This window comes from Furipterus horrens, unplaced genomic scaffold (genome assembly GCF_987537825.1).
Source record: "Furipterus horrens unplaced genomic scaffold, mFurHor1.1.pri manual_scaffold_17, whole genome shotgun sequence".
Lineage (NCBI taxonomy): Eukaryota > Metazoa > Chordata > Mammalia > Chiroptera > Furipteridae > Furipterus > Furipterus horrens.
The window spans coordinates 49,690,258-49,710,085 of NW_028327187.1; the positions used below are offsets into that span (position 1 = coordinate 49,690,258).

Below are 19,828 nucleotides of genomic sequence, written 5' to 3' on the forward strand. Positions count from 1 at the left end.
AAAATACTGTGATTACATGTATGCTGCCATAGATGTTTTGAAGTGTCTTTTCTTTCAATACCAGATCATTTTATATAACTTGAAAATCAATGACCAGATATCCATAGGTTATCAAAATGTATTATTTCCACAGTAATGGTCATTGTGTTTTCTCTGTTAGGCTTTTAAAAACTTGTTTATGCCTATTTTCATCTTGTACAGTTTGTTACACTTTTATGTATTTTTGAAATTGAACCAAGAACCTAGGAAAAAAGTGATGCCACAGCCAGGCAGCATAATCATTCACATTCATACTTTACCCAGAATTAATTGTAGCTTACTTATTTTGTTTCATCTAACACAAGGGCAAAGTAACGAATGCCTCATTACACTTTTTAGGACTCTGTTCTTAATTTCTGAACTCACAAAAAGCTATCTAGCATGCCATCTGATTTTTTTTGTTTCAAGTTCAGATTTCTAGCAAATTGTCTTCTAAAATTATTTCAAAAGAAGAAAGTTCCTTAAATAATAAGCTATTAGTAAAGGAATCTCCTGTTTTTGTTCACATTTTAGGGTGATTATCTAATATCATATCTATAGTTGCAATATGCACAAATGTCTGTACAGTAAGAAATTGGTCCCTTCTGGCTATGGGTACTTGGAAAAAGTTGCTTATCCTCCAGTAGATAAAGTAGCAATTACAGTATGTTTTGTTCTAGATACATAATAGGGATGTTAGGGAGATGTTAGGGGAATGAAATAATAATCTGTGACTACTTTGCTTCATAACTGACATTGTAGAACATTCATTATTTTACTATAGGATCACATAAACGCAGCTCACAATACCAGTTAATAAAATGCTGGTTACTTCGTATTCTTTTATTTAAAGGTGTAACTCAGAGCTACAGGGTTTTCTTATCTTACAATAAAGCCCCAAAAGAAAAGCAGAGGCTTGAAGGGTCACATTTATTCTGAGATTTTCACAAGTTATTAGAAATTTGGTGTTTGGATGTGATTAAATAACACACAGGCAGTAAAGGGGTCAAAACACATATTCTGGATATAACTACAACTTGCTAAAGATAGAGTAATTGCTAGTCTAGGCATGTTAGATTTTTTCCCCTGACATGAAATACCATGGACTCATTTTGAGATTTTAGCAAATTCTGCCAGTGATTACCTTTTTGAAACAGGTGCATATGGAATTATACTTTTAATACCAAAAAAAGAAATTTATTATATATTTCCTAATGTAAATTATTATGAGGAACACTGACTGGTTCCTTGACATTGCCTGAAAATAAAATGATTCTATGGCCTAATATATTTTGGAAGCACTGCTTAAACAAATTTAAACAGCTCTGCTCACTGGGGGACTTCTCAGAACCTATTATGTTCACAGTGTTGTTCATCTCTAAGAGAGAGAGAATACAGCACTTTCCAGACTTCAACTGTTTTTTTTACTATAGAATACTTTTATCCTCCCACCCCAGTGTCTTATATCATTGGTGTTCCAAGGAATATATTTTCAGAGACATTATTTATGTTTTAATTTTTTTCTTTATAGTTGGGGAGTCTTAAGTTGATAGTATGGAAACCCTTTGTACTTTCTAATGAAATGTGCCAGAAATCCCAGTATTAAATATTATATACTTAAGATATATTTAGTAGTTGTAACTGTAGTATCAGTTTGGTTTTATTTAAAGAAAATATGATATTTTTGCTTACATTGATAAGAAAGGATAAAAATATCCAACTTTTCTGGATTTGTAGATCTGTCTCCAAGGGTACTAGATGAATTACAGTATATTTTTTCTGATAATAATGTTATTCTGAATTAATTGTTCAAATAGTTGAACTTAGAAATTTACCTACATTTGTATACATGGTTACCCTCATTATAGTCGATGGCTTTCCTGTTTAGTTTTCAACTTTTTCCTCGTCTTTTAATACAACTTCCTGAAATTGTATATATCACATTAGAGAGAGGTGTGTTTGTGTGTGTATGTACACATACACATAGCTGGTTTTCTTATTTTTGTTTTGCTTAATTTCTGTTGTTTCATATGATAACAAGAATGAAGTTACTTCGAAGAGATGAACAAAAGAAAACAAGTCTTTCAATATACAGTTGCTCTTTTTCCTGGATTCATTTTAGAATCAAAATTGTGGGGTCATTTTTAAAAGTTGCAATATGGTGTCTTTCAGTACAATAGGGCACTTATCACTTCTATGTGCTGCTGCCATTGCTACTGTTGTTATTATTGTTGTTCATAGCTACCATTTATTAAGAACCTTACTACATGTCATATGTGGCAAAGGAGCTTTATATACATGGTTCTAACAACTCTTAGATATTAATATCCCCATTTAAATTATTTTTATTTATTGAATTTCTTGGCGTGACACTGGTTAATAAAATTACTATATAGGTTTCAGGTGTACAGTTCTATAATACATCATCAGTATATTGTATTGTGTGTTCACCACCCCAAGTCAAGTCTGCTTCCATCACCAACCCCCTTTCTCTCTGGAAACTGAGATTTACAGAATACATATAAATGATTTACCCATTCACACATATAGCAAGTGGTAGAACCAGGATTCAAACCAGGCCATCTGACAGCAGAGTACAAACTCTTAACTGCTACATTTAAGAGGAGACAATGTAAATTTTTCCGAGAATTTATGTTTTGCAGCTTCATCATGAAAATAAGAAACTTGAAAACAGATTCCTATAAATTGTATAAATCATGGGTCAATAATTCTTCAAAATTGTAGTTAGGAGTTAAGATTGAAAGTTTGGAATGTTATTTTAAATTCCAGGAAATCCATAGATGGGATTGTATAGACTAGTAAGAAGAAAATTGACTTGGATTACAGTAGTGCCTCTCTATATCGCGGTTCACTTATCACGGCCTCACTGTATCGTGGGATTTTAAAAAATATTATATTTAATTATCGCGGATGTTTCGCTGTATCGCGGGATTTTGTGGTACTGTATACATATGTTGTTAAAGTTATGTAGGTTTAAGAGTGTAAGGTTCCTACTTCGCGGGGGCGGGTGTGTGATCTAGAATGTAATACCCACGATAAGTGAGGGAATACTGTAATATTGTAGAAAATGATAATGCTTATTACAAAAATATGCTACTGTATGGTATGAAATTGTGTTATTTGGCTATATGTTTAATACTGACTTGATTCCAAGAAAAATACAGTTTTTATTAACATAATAATAGATGATTCTTGGCGTCTATTCTCCCAATCTTAAAAACCCATAAGTCACAAAATTTACACATGGAATAAAATGAACTTAGGGGGTTGGAAATAAAAAGGAAGGAGAAAGCAAGACAAAAAATAAACAATGAAATTAAAGACTTTCCTGGTATAGGTATCTTTAAAAAAGATAATATCTGGTTTTCACTATCTTCAACTGCGATTAAATAGACTGTTGTTCAGTTTTCAGAATGTTACTCAGCTGTACCCTTCTTTATTGCAAAGTATACATAACATAAAATTTACCATTCTAACCAACTTTAAGTGTCTAGTATTCTATGGCCTCAAGTTCAATTGATGTGCATCATCACCACCATTCATCTCAAGAACTTTGTCATCTTCACCAACTGAAATTCTGTCCCCACTAACTCCCCATTTCTCCCTCCCCCAACTATGACAACCTTCAATCTACTTTCTGTATCTGTGAATATGACTCTTCTAGGTACCTCAAAACCAGTGTCCTTTTGTGATGGGCTTATTTCATTTAGCATAATGTCTTCAAAGGTTTCTCCATGTTGTAGTATGTGTTAGAATTTTCTTTCCTTTTAGGCTGAATAATATTCCATTGAATGTATCTGCCATATTTTGTTCATCCATTCATCCATCTGTGGACACTCGAGTGGCTTCCAGTTTTTGGCTATTGCTAATGATGCTGCTATGAACATGAGTGTACAAATACCTGTCTGAGTAACCTTTTTTCCTTTTAAGAAGCTAACCATTTTATAGAAGACAATGATTTAGTTTGTCATTCCTTAATCTGTAAAACCTAAATCTAAAAAAAGACCAAATACTTTAAAAATAAAAGGTCTATTGTGGGTTATTTATAAACATCTTGTCTTAAAATTAAAACACTTGTCATAGTGAAGGTATGTTTTCTTGGTTGAAATTTTGATTTTAGACTGAAATAAAACCTTATAAATAGGCTGAGGATTTCTTCCCAATTATGAAAATGCATAATTTCTGTATATATAGCAGGCAAACTTTGTAAGATTTATAACATGGAACTATTAAATAGGTTATTTTTTCCTTGTATTTGGAGACTAAAAGACTGCTTTTAGTAAATAAGAAGCAAGATGGAGAACTCAGAATTATTGATGGAAGTTTATCCATGGTGACAAATTAAAGTCCGTGAATAACTATATTTATTAGTGGCCAAAACTTCAATGTAGAAATATTCTTCATCCCAGTTGAAGAAGAATAATTTCTATTATTTACCAAGCTACTTGCATTTGTGACTCTTACGTGTTAGAACAGAGACAATTTATTTCCTCCGTTTTAGTACTTAAATTATATACTTTTATTAGATAAGAGAATTACAATTCATATAGATGAACACAAATATCACAAAGAATATTCCTTAAAATTTTTGTCTAATAAATTGTCTAGTGAAGTGTAGGTTTATTTCTTTGTGAAAAATTCAAGTTGGAAGTAATTTTTCTAGCATAAAAATCACTTATATAAGTGATTAATTGTTGTGTTCTTATCTCACAAAAGAGGAATGTGGGTTCTAAGTGATTATAACAAATATAAGTGATTAATAAATGTGTTCTTTTTTCATAAAAGAGGAGTGTGGTCTATCATACTAAAAAGACTGTCTTTTAGGTTACAATGTTGTACTTAGAACTTCTTCACAATCAAATAATTATGCAGGTATGGGAAGTATCTAGAGCTTGATTCTGAACTGTGCTACTTTGTTCTACTGTTTAATTCTAAGAAATTAGCAATGGAAGTTTGTTCCTTTTTAGGGAACAGTGTGACCACATAAAAGATATGTTTTGTTTTGTGTGAGTGAGGTGTGTATGTGTGGGGGAGTTGATTGTTTGCATGTTACAGCTATTCACTTACTATTACTATTAGGCTTTCTGAGATGTTAGAAATAGCTAACAGATCTGCTTTGTTACTTTCAAAGGTCCTGACTAGATTGGGTACTTCTGAGTGACTTAGATTTGTTGTAAATCATATTTCCTTTTATAATTTGGTGGTGTGATCTGTCACTTTTTTTAAGCAATATGAGTTTGAAACCATTATAAGCAGCATAATTTATATTTGCCCACCTCAGACTGTACTATTATGTGATCATTCTTATACTTTATTATTTTAGGTTACTAAGCTTGGCTCATTGTGGACAAGCCCCCACCACTACCAATTTAATATCAGTCCTCACAGTAGCATCATCCAGATTGATTTTTCTTATGAAAAGAAAGGCTGTATATGAGTCACTTCTGACTATACACTATTGTCATGGAAGCTCATTCTAGAGCTGTTAAGGCCAGATTATTTTTGTCAAGTGTCTGGCAAGACTTGTGGCTAAAATATGATTTTTTGAGAAGTAAATGAGATGTTATCAAAAACACTATGCAAAATTAATTAGCTTAATTTACAGTCTACGTGTTGTAACCTTTTTACAAAGGCAGGATGGTCTGATTCCTAAAAGTTACACCTAACTTATTAGTTTCATTGTATAAATTATCAAACGAGAAATTCTCAGATTTGATAAGTGTTTCGTTTAAAATATAGTTTGGAACCAAGATGTTATACAACCTTTACTCGAAATTGTCTGTAGGGTCAGACAGTTCAATGTAATTCGTGAAACTCTAGAACTTTAATTTTAGCTACTAGTTTATTGTATTCCTTCATCATCTGTGGTTGAGCTAATGTAATGTGCAGAGATGTCACCGAAAAATGGCCAGCAGAATGTGGAAAGGCAAACTAAAGAGTAAGGATCAGAGACTGGTACAGGATCTGACGCCACCAGGGGCAGATCCAGGAAGTGCAGATCATTCTAAGAAGCACCAACAAACAATAGGAGTCACAAAAATGGGGAGACAGAGAAACAACCCCCCATCGAAAGGAAAGGTAGAGTCCCCAGAAAGAGTGCTAAATGAAATAGAGGGGAGCCAACTATCAGATATGGAATTGAAAGCATGGATTATGGAGGAGCTCAATGAGCTCAGCGGAAACTACAAAGAACTCCAGAAAAACTACAGTGAACTCCAGAAGAACTATAAGGAACTTACTGAGAATTATACCAGCATCAAAAAGGACATGGAAGCTATCAATAAGAGCCAGGAGGAAATGAAGAATACGATCTCTGAATTGAAGAACACAGTAGAAGGAATTAAAAACAGGCTAGAGGAAGCAGAAGATCGGATCAGTGAGCTGGAGGACAATGTAGACAAAAACTCCCAGACAGTGCAACAAAATGAAAAAAGACTGAACAAGACCGAAGAGGCTCTAAGACAGCTGCAGGACAACATGAAACGTAATAATATCCGTATCATAGGAATTCCAGAAGGAGAAGAAGAAGAGCAAGGGATAGAAAACCTCTTTGAAAAACTAATGACAGAAAACTTCCCTAACATGAGGAGAGAAAGAATCATGCAAGTCCAGGAAGCACAGAGGGTCCCAATGAAGATGAACCCCAACAGGCCCACTTCAAGACACATCATAATTAAAATGGCAACATTCAAAGACAAAGAGAGAATCCTAAAAGCAGCAAGAGAGAAACAACTAATAACATACAAGGGAGCTCCAATAAGGCTATCATCAGATTTCTCAGCAGAAACACTACAAGCCAGAAGGGAATGGCAAAATATATTCCAAGCAATGAAAAACAAAGGCCTACAACCAAGAATACTCTACCCAGCAAGGCTCTCATTCAAAATGGAAGGTGAAATAAGGAGTTTCCAAGACAAAAGAAGGCTAAAAGAATACATCTCCACCAAACCAGCATTGCAAGAGATGCTAAAGGGTCTGCTTTAAGAAGATGAAGAAACAGAGAGAGACAGAGAGGAACATGAGTACAAAGGGGGAAAATGACAATGAATAGGTACCGAAAGAAAGAAGGAACTTCTACCATTTGCAACAACATGGATGGAACTAGAGAGAATTATGCTTAGCGAAATAAGCCAGGCAACAAAAGAAAATTACCTTATGCTATCACCTGTTACAGGAAACTAATGAAGAACACAAACAAATGAGCAAAATTGAACCAGAGGTATGTAAACAAGGAATAAACTAACAGTAACAAAGGGGGAGATGGGAGGGAGAGAAGGGGTAAGAAGGGGAAGGGTCTAGTCAAAGAACATGTATAAATGACCCATGGACAAGGACAACTGGGTGGAGACTGAATGTGGAAGAAGGGGGGGGCAGGGTGCAGGGAAGCAAGAGGGGGAAAAAAGTGAGACAACTGTAATGGAAAAACAAACAAACAGAAAATATTTTAGTGGGGGGAAAAATAAAAATATAAAGAATAGAAAAGCTAGTTCAGTGAATATTAGAAGGACAAGGATTAAAAAAAAAAGAGTAAGGATCATTCCCAGTGTGAGTCATGGCTCCTGAGTTATAGAAAATTATCTGATTCATATTGCACCTACTGCTACAGGAATTAAGTGTAGAGAGTATATCAGATTCTCATTCCTTATCACATGTTCCAGATGCTCAGAGCCCTTAGTTGGAATCCCCATGCTGCTTTGGCCCTATTCTTGCATCTAACTAGACTTCACCATCTTGCTGCTAGAAGGCTGCAATTGCCTCCTTTAATCATGTTTCAACAGTTCATCCTGCAAAGCTCATCTAAAATTTGCCTTAGGAGTTTATAATATAGTAGGAGAGATAAGAAGTTATATAAAGGATCGTAATCCTAGGTAGAAAGTGATTTTTGCCAAAGAAGCAGAGGAGGTGATGATGATAATGATACTCTATATCTGTAACAAAGGCACAAATGTATGTAAAGCAATTTATGAAATTATTTCATTTAATTCATTGTTCACTTGCAGTAAAAGCAAACTATACAACTTTTTGGCTTGTTTTTACCTTACATGGGCAAAAAAAAAAGTCCAAATTACAAGGACATGTATACATTGTTATTGTCAAAGTGACCACATACAAGGTATTAAGCATTTTGAGAGATTACTAACACATATTTGAAGGGGAAAATGAATTTTCTATGAAAACCTCATGGACACATACACACACAGTTTACCAAAGAGTAGCTAGAACCAGTTGGATTATAGCCCCGATGTTTGGCAAATGCAGAAAATTTAAAAAAAAGTTAATGGTTGAGATTTCGCTTTCCTCTTATTCCATTAAAATGAATTTCATATTTTGTTTCAGTACAGTAAACTAATATCTATTTTCTTTCCTGAGAATCATTGCTTGAGATACTTTTCATTTTTTTCAGATGAAAGACTGAAGTGGTGAAGATAAATTAGAATACAAATATTGTGTGAAATCATCATTATATTAGATGTAGTCTAAAATAATAATGTAGGCATTTAACAATATATTTCCTTTTCTCTGATAATTTACAAAATAAATATAGACTGTACATATAAGTGTCGAAAGTATTTGAGTCGTTAGCACTTGAATGGACAAGAGAACAGATGTGTGTCTTAGTATTCTGGGAGAATAAGACACTTACACCAGTGTGTGTTCAAGGCAATTTATTCTGGTCTAGAGTATCATGCAAATAGTATGCTCTTACCACTTCTACTGGACACTGTTGCTAGTAATTTGAGAACTTCAAAATAATTTAATGTTGAGGTTTCTGTGCAGCTATTTAATATTTCATTTTTAGTTATTCTTTTATGAGCCTGGGAAAATACTTTTTAAAAGATTTCCTTAAAAGGCAAAGAAACAAAGCCTTTCTCCATGATATTTGCCGTTCCCTCAAACTTTACCTCAAATGTGAACATTCAAAGTAGTAAGCCATCGGAAATTTTTCCCTTTTGTCATTATTAAAAATTTAGTGTTCTTTAAAGGCTAAACACTTATTGTTGTTAGCCCTTTATCTTGGATTATAAATATTTGTATTTTAGAAACAACATCCAGATTTTTTTTGGATTCTCTCTCACTTTTAAATAAAGAGCAAACATTCGCTATAACAGGCTTGTCCTGAAGAGCTACATTATTTGAGCTGCTTCTTAACAACAACAACAAGAAAATATAACAAGTAAAATCGACATGGACAAATGGTAACTTTTCGAAAAGTTCTATTGCAATAAGAATTTTATAGGTGCTTAGAATTTTTAAAGATGAAAATGTCTACTATATTCTATTGAGAATAAAGTTCTAATTATTAATATCAGCTGTGCATTGTCAGTAGTTTAAAACTTAAAAGGGAAAATAGATTCATAAAATGTAGATTTACAATTAATTTCATATTCAGAAAGGTTTTACAATTTTAGCTCACAAAATTATCCTGTAAATAAACATGGAGAACTATATGCTTCATCATTCAAACTAGATTAATATGTTATTGTCTAATATCATTTTTATCCCTCATTTTTTAAATTTATACATTGAAATGCCAGCTTTTGTGTCCTTCCTAGTGGTGAAAGAAATTTAAAAAGTCATGAAATAAATTCTTCAGAAGCTTTAATTAAGAGGATTGCCCAGAACTCAACTTCCTGTTGCTATACCCAGCTACTTTCAGGACTCCTTTTTATGTTCCACAAAACTGACTTAAAAGGTTCCAACTGTTGCTACTTCACTAAGGATGGGAGGAAAGAGAATCTCTTTTAAATTCTTCAGGCTGCTTTAAACCTAAGGCATTCTGCTAAGACGATCTTCTGTTGCTCCCTGGCTAAGGGGGCTTGATTTGCTTACCCAGGTCTGGAGAAGTCTGCTAAGCCTTTGAAATGTGTGTTGTGTATGAAGAGCAATAAATAATCATACACTGCTGGCTAGGCTATGCGGCTAATGAGGTTATGGGTCCAATCCCCATTTGGGCCAGTTTGCTTTGTTTTGTTCCATATCACAAACTGCACCCTAGACCCTAGGCAGTTGATTACAAGGAGGGCTTGTAATGTGGAAGATACTCAAAGATACCACACCCAAAATTTCAGCATCATCTCAGCATATGAAACATGCTACATTTGGAGTAACCAAACCTTAGCTAACTCATGAACAGTGAATAATCCCAATATAATTTCTTTGCATAAAAAAGAGAATATTTTAAAATATTAATTTCTTTTCAAAAGCCCTCTGAGGCATGCCTGAAAATGCTATGAACAAAGGGAGATTTCTGGCTGGATACCTGGCCTCAGAAGAGAATTTGTTTATTAGTTCCCCTTTCCTGAATTTCCACCTCTAATTAAGAGTAATGGCTAAGAATGGGAATCATCTTAGATAATAGTGGATTTCAGCTGAAGTGACGCTTAAGTACTTCAGTGATGAATGGATGACTGTTAAATTCACAAGTTTCTGCTCTGACCAGTGTGGCACAGTTGGTTGGGTGTCATCCTACAAAGCAAAAGGTTGCTGGTTCAATTCCTGGTCAGGCCATATGCTTGGGTTGCAGGTTCAGTCCCCAGTTAGGGCATGTTCAAGAGGCAACAGATCAATCTCTTTCTCCCTCCCTGCCTCTCTTTCTAAGAATAAATAGATAAATGATTTTTAATTCACAAATTTCTGAATACATGTTGTAAAACACCATTGTTCTTTTTAGAAGTGCATTTTTTAAAGGTAGCATTTTAAAGTTGTCATTGATGGTGTACAGTATTCCCTCAACTTATCACAGGTACTATGTTCTAGATCCCCCGTGATAGGTGAAAATCCATGAAGTAGGTACTTTACATTTATTTTAGTATTTATATATTTTAAGGCTTTATAATCCCTTCCCACACACTTATAAACCGTTCCCAGTCCCTTATTAACCTTTCCCACTCCCTTATTAACCTTTTACACACTTTTATAAACACTACTTATGTTGTTAAGCATATTCTACACTCTTAAACCTACGTAACTTTAATAACATATGTATACAGGAGCGCAAAATCCTGCAATATAGGGAAAAATCCACGATAAATAATTAAATATAGTATTTTTAAAAATCCCGCGATACAGTGAGGCCACGATAAGTGAATCCCGATATAGAGAGGGACTACTGTATTGAGATGCTCCTGTGCCTCACGAATCAGCTCACTAAGGTATGTGTCTGTTGTCCAAGCATATGTGCCCTCCCATGCTATTGCATCTTCCTTTTCATAGCTTTTATTATTGCTCAGAGCACCACACTTACCCCATTAGCCAAAATGGACACAAATGCACCTATTGGCATTACTAGGCTCCTCTTGGTAATTGTTAATCCTTATATTTCAGACAAGAAGCCCCCCTCCGTGTCTATACATCTTGCCTGGAGTAAAAACCAAGGTCATTCCAAAATGTGTATTTCACCCACAGTAAAGTTAATATTCTACAGTGCCACCCTCTCCTCTCTGGCTTTGCCTCTCCCCTTCACCTCCTAGTCCTATCTTTGTTAAGAAGCACAACATATGAGGCCCAAACCTCACACTCCAGCCACATACAGTTATTCACTACTTCCCAAATATAGTCTCTTGTGCCCGTCAGTCTTTGAACATTTTTTTCTCTGATAGCCACACCTCTCTCCATTTCCATCCAGTCAACTCCTACTCACCCTTCAAGACTCAGCTTGCTCCTTACTTCCTCTCTGACATTTCTTTGAAGGTTCCTAGCAAAACTGGTTAGTCTCTGTGTTCTCACAGCACTTTGTTGAGGACTCTATTATAACAGTTAACATGCTGGATTGTAGTGATTAGCTTTACATATTTGTCTCCCCCTTTTGAAATCACCCTCAGTGGTAGTTTACCAAGCCACGTCAAAGCAAATAAACAGAAACCAGTCTCATCAGTTTCTGATGTCTTTGCTTGATCCTGGCAACTATTTCTACTCTCTTCTCTTTCTTTCTGCTTCTGTTAGCTTAGGTTTGTCACCTTTTCTTGCTGCCAGTGCACTTGAGCCTATAGAAGTTGTCAATGCTGATTAGTAGTGAGTGGAGCAGTTTAAGGCCAGTTGAAGTTAGACTGAGCCAGGGCACAGGGATCTTTATCCAGAATACTTTAGAAAACAAATTAACATTTAGTTGAGCTCTTGTTGTAAGTGCTATAAGTGATTGAAGAAGTACAATGTAAATTGAGGCTTGCCATGGGTCCATAGAGCTGTAAGGAATCCTTAGAAATCATCTAACCACTATCAGATATGTTAATCTCTTTAAAACTCTCCCAATAAATGTGAATCTAACTTCTATCTGAACATCTCATCTCCACTGACTTGGAACTGACTACCAGTTAAGTAGCCATTTATTTTCAAACACCTCTAAACCCACTGCCACAACTCCAGTAACCACATAGCTTCAGTTGAAATTCCAGAGTCAAAGATTGCCTGCATTTAGCACTTTATTCTTTATAGAAAGCCACAGTGACTAGCAGTGTTTAACTTACCCTCTGAGTAATGTATGAGTCTTTAGAAGTTTAGGAGTGGCAAGATACACAGCTTTACAACTGATTCCCATCCATCTGTCCATAACAATTTTAACTGGCCCCTTATTATTGAAACCTTTAAAACTGCTGCCACCACATCTTCTCTCATTGCCTACATTAAACTTCTGGCATTGGCTGGGTCAGAGAGTCCATAGATTTTGAGCTATAGCTGGTACTAAATCTTTTAGTAACACCCAGCAATTTATTATACTGAGCTGAAACTAGAGTTAGAACACAGGTCTTCTGACATTGCCTGGAATTGTCACTATACTTTCCCAATAGTAGGGATACATAAGTTTATGTAAATGTATTCATTTTAGTTTTACATTACGAAGCACACAATTTCAAGTCACCCTGTAATAAAATAATCACTTCGCAGTGTAAAGTCTTATTCTCATGTTACCTGCCTTGTGTCAAGTTTTGGCCATATTTCCATAAAATGAAGAATACCTTTAGAGATATTCAAACAAAACTACAAGGGTAACAGAATATCATCAGTATTAGAGAAGCCCAAAGCAAAACCCAAATGTGCACACACACACACACACACACACACACACACAAAGTTTATTATTATCTTATGTCGTACCCTTCTTCAAACATTCCTCCAACATACTACTAGTTATACTGCCTAATCACAATAACCTCTCTTTTTTTGTATGTGCTGGGCCTGTCCAAGTATTTTATATAAGTTACCTCATTTAACTTTTTCAACAACTATGTGACGTTGAAGATATTTTGCTTATATTACAATCAGGAAAAACCAGGGCTAAGAGAGGTTGAGTAACTTGTTGAATAACAGCTAATGCATGGCAGCACCTAAATTTGAACCTGATTCCAAAGTCTGTGTTCGAAACCACTATGTATACTGCTCTCCTCCAATAACATCACTCCCTTTTCTCCCTTGAAAGCTTCTTATAGTTTTAAGTCCTATTAACCCTGTGGAGGTCAAGGTCAAACAAATTACAGCATAGGTCACATGTTTCCGAGAGATACATTCATTACTAGTATGTGCTGAACTGCGAAAAAAAAAATTAACAACACTGCAAATTTGTATTTATTATACTAATATAATACAGGATTTTTGTTTATTTTCAGTTACAATCTAGAAATTATTAAAGAAATATAAAAACATAAAAAAATTTTTCTTTTCAAATAATGGAAACACAGACATTGCTAAAACTACAACCAAAAATGTCTTTAACATTAATTAATCAGAATCTTCAATAGTTAGCTTTGCAAAATGTTTGTAACAGTCAGCATGAGACTTCCAGTCAAGATGGAGGCATAGGTAGACATGCTTCCCCTCCTTGCACAACCATAAGAAGGATTACATCTAACTCAAAACAAAAAACTACCAAAACTACCATAACTACCAGAAAATCGAACTACATGGAAGTCCAACAAACAAAGATATAAAGAAGTAATACTCATCCAGACAGCACCACAAGGCTGTGAAACCGGTTGCCAAGTGCTTGCCCAGTGCTGACAAACATCTAAGACTCTGCCCCTTACAATGTAACAGGTGTGACAACTCTACCTAAGAAACAGAGGCAAATACAGAAACCTGTTAAGTTGAGGATACAGAAACATGGCCCAAAAGAGGGAGCAGATCAAGTCTCAAGAGAGAAAACTAAGCAATGAGGAGACAGTCAACCTAACAGACACAGAGTTCAAAACACTGGTGATAACGATGGTCACAGAAATTGAGTATGGCAAATGCATAACAGAATAAATGAAGGCTATACTAAGTGAAATGAAGACAAATCCACAAGAAACCAATGGTGATGGGAAGGAAGCCAGGGTTCAAATCAACGATTTGGAACATAAGGAAGAAATAAATAGTCAATCAGCACAGAATGAAGAAACAAGAACTGAAAAAAAAATGAGGAGAGGCTTAGGAACCTCTGGGGCAACTAAATATACCAACATCCTAATCATAGGGGTGCCTAATGGTAAAAAGGGAGAGCAAGACATTAAAAACTTACTTGAAAAAATAATGAAGGAGAACTTTCCTAATTTGGTGAAAGAAAGAGACATACAAGCCCAGGAAACACAGAGAGTCCCAAACAAGTTGGGCCCAAAGAGGACCATACCAAGACACATCATAACACATCATAATTAAAATGCTAAAGGTTAAAGGTAAAGAGAATCTTTAAAGCAGCAAGAGAAAAGAAGAGTTACCTATAAAGGAGTTCCTAGAAGACTGTCAGCTGATTTCTCAAAAGAAGCTTTGCAGGCAAGAAGGAACTGTCAAGAAGTATTCAAAGTGATGAAAAGCAATGACTTACAACCAAGACTATTCTATCCAGCAAAGCTATCATTTAGAATGGAAGGGCAGATGAAGTGCTTCCCAGACAAGATAAAGCTAAAGAAGTTCATTATCACCAAGCCCTTATTATATGAAATGTTAAAGGGGCACATTTAAGAAAAAGAAGATCAAAACTATGAACATTAAAATGACAACAAACTCACAACTATCAGCAAATGAATCTAAAAAAAACAAACTAAGCAAACAGGAACAGAACCATAGACATAGAGATCATGAGGAGGGGGAAGGAGGAGAATGGGGGAAAAGATGCAGGGATCAAGAAGCATAATTGGTAGGTACAAAATAGGGGGATGTTAAGAATAGTAAAGTAAATGGTGAAGCTAAAGAACTTATATGCATGACCCATGGACATGAACTAAAAGGGGGCATTGCTGGAAGGAAGGGAGATACTGGGCAGAGGGGGGCAAAAGGGGAGAAGTTGGAACAACTGTAATAGCATAATAAAAATATACTTTAAAAAAGTAATCGCAAACAATATTGCTATGCCTAAGGCATAAATAGTTTTCACAACACTTGCAATTTTTTAAATTTAATCATTATTGTATTTTTTTCCATTACCACTTAGTCTTCTTATACTCCCCTCCCCCAGTAATTACCACACTATTGTCCATGTCTGTGAGTCCTTTTTCCTTTTTGCTCAGTCCCTCTACCCGCTAACCTCACCATCCCCCACTACTGTCATCTGCTTTCCATCTATGAGTCTGTCTCTGTTTTGCTTGTTAGTTCAGTTTGCTCATTAGATTCTACATATGAGTGAAATCATATGGTATTTGTCTTTCTCTGACTGGCTTATTTCACTGAGCATGTTCTCCAGGTCCATCCATGCTGTTGCAAAGGGTAAAACTCTTCTTTTTTACAGCTGAGTAGTATTCCATTGTGTGAATGTCCCATGGTTGTTTTATCCATTCATCTACTGATGGACACTTGGGCTGCTTCCATATCTTGGCAATTGTAAATAACGCTGCAGTGAACATAGGGGTGCTTATCTTCTTTTGAATTAGTGTTTTGGGCTCCTTTGGATTTTTCCCAGAAGTGGGAGCGCTAGGTCAAAAGGCAGATCCATTTTTAATTTTTTGAGTTATCTCCATACTGCTTTCCACAGTGGCTACACCAGTCTGCATTCCCACCAACAGTGCACTAGGGTTCCCCTTTCTCCACATCCTTGCCAGCACTTGTTGCTTGTTGACTTATTGATGATGGCTATTCTGACAGGTGTGAGGTGGTATCTTGTAGTGGTTTTAATTTGCATTTCTCTGATGATTAGTGACATTGAGCATCTTTTCATATGTCTACTGACCATCTGTATGTCCTCTTTGGAGAAGTGTCTATTTAGGTTCTTTGACCATTTTATAATTGGGTTATTTGTTTTTTTGTGTGTTGAGTTTTGTAAGTTTTTTATACATTTTGGATATTAACCCCTTATCAGAAGTATCAGTGAATATGTTCTCCCATTCTGTGGGTTGTCTTTTTATTTTGCTGTGCAAAACCTTTTTAGTTTTATCTAGTCCCATTTGTTTATTTTTTTCTTTTGTTTCCCTTGCCTAGGATGATATATCCAATAAAAAAATTTCTACGGGCCATGTCCAAGATTTTGTTGCCTGTTTTCTTCTAGGATTTTTATGGTTTTGGGTCTAACATTTAAGTCTTTGGTCCATTTTGAATTTATTCTTGTGTGTGGTGTAAGGAGGTGGTCTCGTTTAATTTTTGTACTCGTATCTGTCCAATTTTCCTAGCACCATTTATTGAATACGTAAACTATCTTTAGCTCACTGTATGTGCTTGCATCTTCTATTGAATATTAATTGACTGTAAAGGTGTGGGTTATTTCTGGGCTCTCTGTTCTTTTCCATTGACCTATGTGTCTGTTTTTGTGCCAGTACCAGTCTATTTTGATTATTAAGGCCTTGTAGTTTGATATTAGGTAGTGTGATTCCTCCAATTTTGTTCTTCTTTCTCGGGATCTTGGTTGCTCTGTGGGGCCTTTTGTGGATCCTTATAAGTTTTTGAAAGATCTGTTCTAGTTCTGTGAAATACATCATTGGAATGTTGATAGGAATTGTGTTGCATCTATAAATTACTTTGGGTAATATAGACATTTTAATGATGTTAATTCTTCCTATCCATGAACACTGTATGTGCTTCCACTTATTTGTATCTTCTTCAGTTTTTCTTCAGTGTCTATAATTTTCTGAGTACAGATCTTTTACATCCTTGGTTAGGTTTATTCCTAGGTATTTTATTCTTTTTGAAGCAATTGTGAAAGGGATTGTTGTCTTAATTCCCTTTTTGTTAGTTCATTATTAGCATATAAAAATGCAACTGATTTATGGATATTAATTTTGTATCCTGCTACTTTGCTAAATTCATTCATCAGTTCTAGTAGTTTCTTGTGGAATCTTTGGGGTTCTCAATGTACAGTATCATGTCATCTGCAAATGAAGACAGTTTTACTTTTTCTTTTCCAATTTGGATGCCTTTTATTTCTTCTTGTATGATTGCTGTGGCTAGGACTTCCAGGACTATGTTGAGTAAGAGAGGTGAAAGCAGGCATCTTTGTCTTGTTCCCAATCTTAAGAGGAACACTTGTAGTTTTTGCCCATTAAGTATGATGCTGGCAGTAGCTTATTTTTACGGCCTTTATTTTGTTTATGTATGTTCCCTCTATTCCCACTTTGCTGAGACTTTTGATCATAAATGGCTGCTGGATTTAATCAAAAGTTTTTTTGCATCTATTGATATGCTCATATGGTTTTTATACTTCATTTTGTTTATGTGGTGAATCACATTTATTGATTTTCAAATGTTGTACCAACCTCGCATTTCCAGAATAAACCCCACGTGATTATTGTATATGATCTTTTTGATGCATTGCTGTATTCGGTTTGCTAATATTTTGTTGAAGATTTTAGCATCTATGTTCATCAGGGATATTGTCCTATAATTTTCTTTCTTTGTAGTGTCATTATCTGGTTTTGGAATTAGGATAATGCTAGCCTCATAAAATGAGTTTGGGGGCCTTCCCTCCTCTTGAATTTTATGAAATCGTTTGAGAAGCAGAAGGGTTAGTTCTCGAAATGTTTGGTAAAATTCACATGTGAAGCCATCTTGTCCAGGGCTTTTGTTGGGAGTTTTATTTATTACTTCTTCAATATCAGTAGGTGTAATGTGTCTATTCTGATTCTCTGATTCTTCCTGATTTAGTTTTGGAGATTGTATGTTTTTAGGAATTTATCCATTTCATCCAGGTTGTCCAATTTGTTGGCATATAGTTGTTCATAATATTTTTTTACAATCCTTTGTATTTCTTTTGTGTCAGTTATTTTTCCTCTTTCTTTTCTGATCTTGTTTAATTGGGTCCTTTCTCCTTTTTTCTTGATGAGTTGGTTATAGGTTTTTCAATCTTGTTGATCTTTTCAAGGAACCAGCTCTTGGATTCATTTATCTTTTGTATCATTTTTTAGACTCTATTTTGTTTGTTTCTGCTCTGAACTTTATTATGTCCTTCCTTCTACTCACTTTGGGCTTTGTTGTTCTTTTTCAAGTTCCTTTAAGTGTGAAGTTAGATTGTTTATTTGAGTTTTTTCTGTTTGTTTGCTTGTTTGTTTTTTTAGACAGGCCTATAATGCCATGAATTTCTCTCTTAGGACTGCTTTCCCGTTGTCCCACAGATTTCTGATTGTTTTTTCCTCATTCTCATTTGTTTCAGGATATCTTTTGCTTTCTTCCTTGATCTCATTGTTGACCCATTCATTGTTTAATAACATTTTATTTAGCTTCCATGTCTTTGTGTGTTTTTCAGTGTTGTTCTTTTGACTGATTTCTAGTTTCCTAGCATTGTGGTCAGATCTGATACTTGATATGCTCTCAATCTTCTTAAATTTATTGAGACTTGTTTTGTGTCCTAACACGTGGTCTATCCTAGAAAACTTTCCATGGGTACTTGAAAAATATGTATATTCTGCTGCTTTGGGGTTAAATGCTCTGAAGATATGAATTAAATCCATTTAATCTAGTGTGTTGTTTAAGGCTGCTGTCTCCTTGTTGATTTCCTCTCTGGAAGATCTATCCATCAAAGTCAATGGGGTGTTAAAATCCCCAACTATGACTGCATTTCTGTCGAGTTCTCCCTTCATGTTCATCAAGATTTGCTTTTCATATTTAGGTACTCCTATGTTCAGTGTAAAAATGTTTTCTGGCGTTATATCCTCTTGTTGGATTGTTCCCTTTATTATTAAGTAGTGTTCTTTGCCCCTTACTGTAGCCTTGGTTTTAAGGTCTATTTTGTTGGATATAACTACTGCTACCCCAATTTTTTTCCCATTTGAATGAAGTATCTTTTTCCAACCCTTTACTTTTAATCTGTGTGTATTTTTTATCTGTGATGGGTCTCAGATCAAATATATATGGGTCTTGTTTTCTTACCAGTTCAGCTACCTTCTGTCTTTTGGTTGGAGCATTTAAACCATGCACATTTGAGATGATTATTGATAGATACATATGTAGTGTCGTTTTATTGTTAGACTGTTCTCTTCTGTTTTTTTTTCTTTTTTTCCTCTCTTTTTCTTATTCTTCTTAAAGCAAACCCTTTAACATTCGTTGCAATACTGTTTTGGTGTTAAACTCCTTTAGTTTTTTTCTTCTCTGGGAAGCTCCTTATTTCTCCTTGGATTTTAAATGATAGCCTTGCTGGGTAAAGCAGCCCTAGTTGTAAGTCCACTGCTTTTCATCACCTTGAATATTTCACATCAATCCCTTCTAGCCTAAAATGTTTCTGTTCAGACATCGATGACAGTGTAATTGGTGCTCCCTTGTATGTAGCTACCTGCTTTTCTCTTGTGGCCTTTAGGATTCTCTCCTTGTCTTTAAGCCTTGTCATTTTAACTATGATGTGTTTTGGTGTATGCCTCTTTGGGTCCAAGTTGTTTAGGACTCTCTGATCTTCCTGGACTTGTGT

General features: G+C 35.1%; 1 protein-coding gene across 1 annotated transcript in view; it reads left to right on the top strand.

Annotated features, from left to right (window-relative positions):
• AMMECR1 (AMMECR nuclear protein 1) overlaps positions 1 to 19,828 on the top strand; it is a 133,151-nt gene that overhangs the window by 61,677 nt on the left and 51,646 nt on the right. The window lies entirely within an intron of this gene.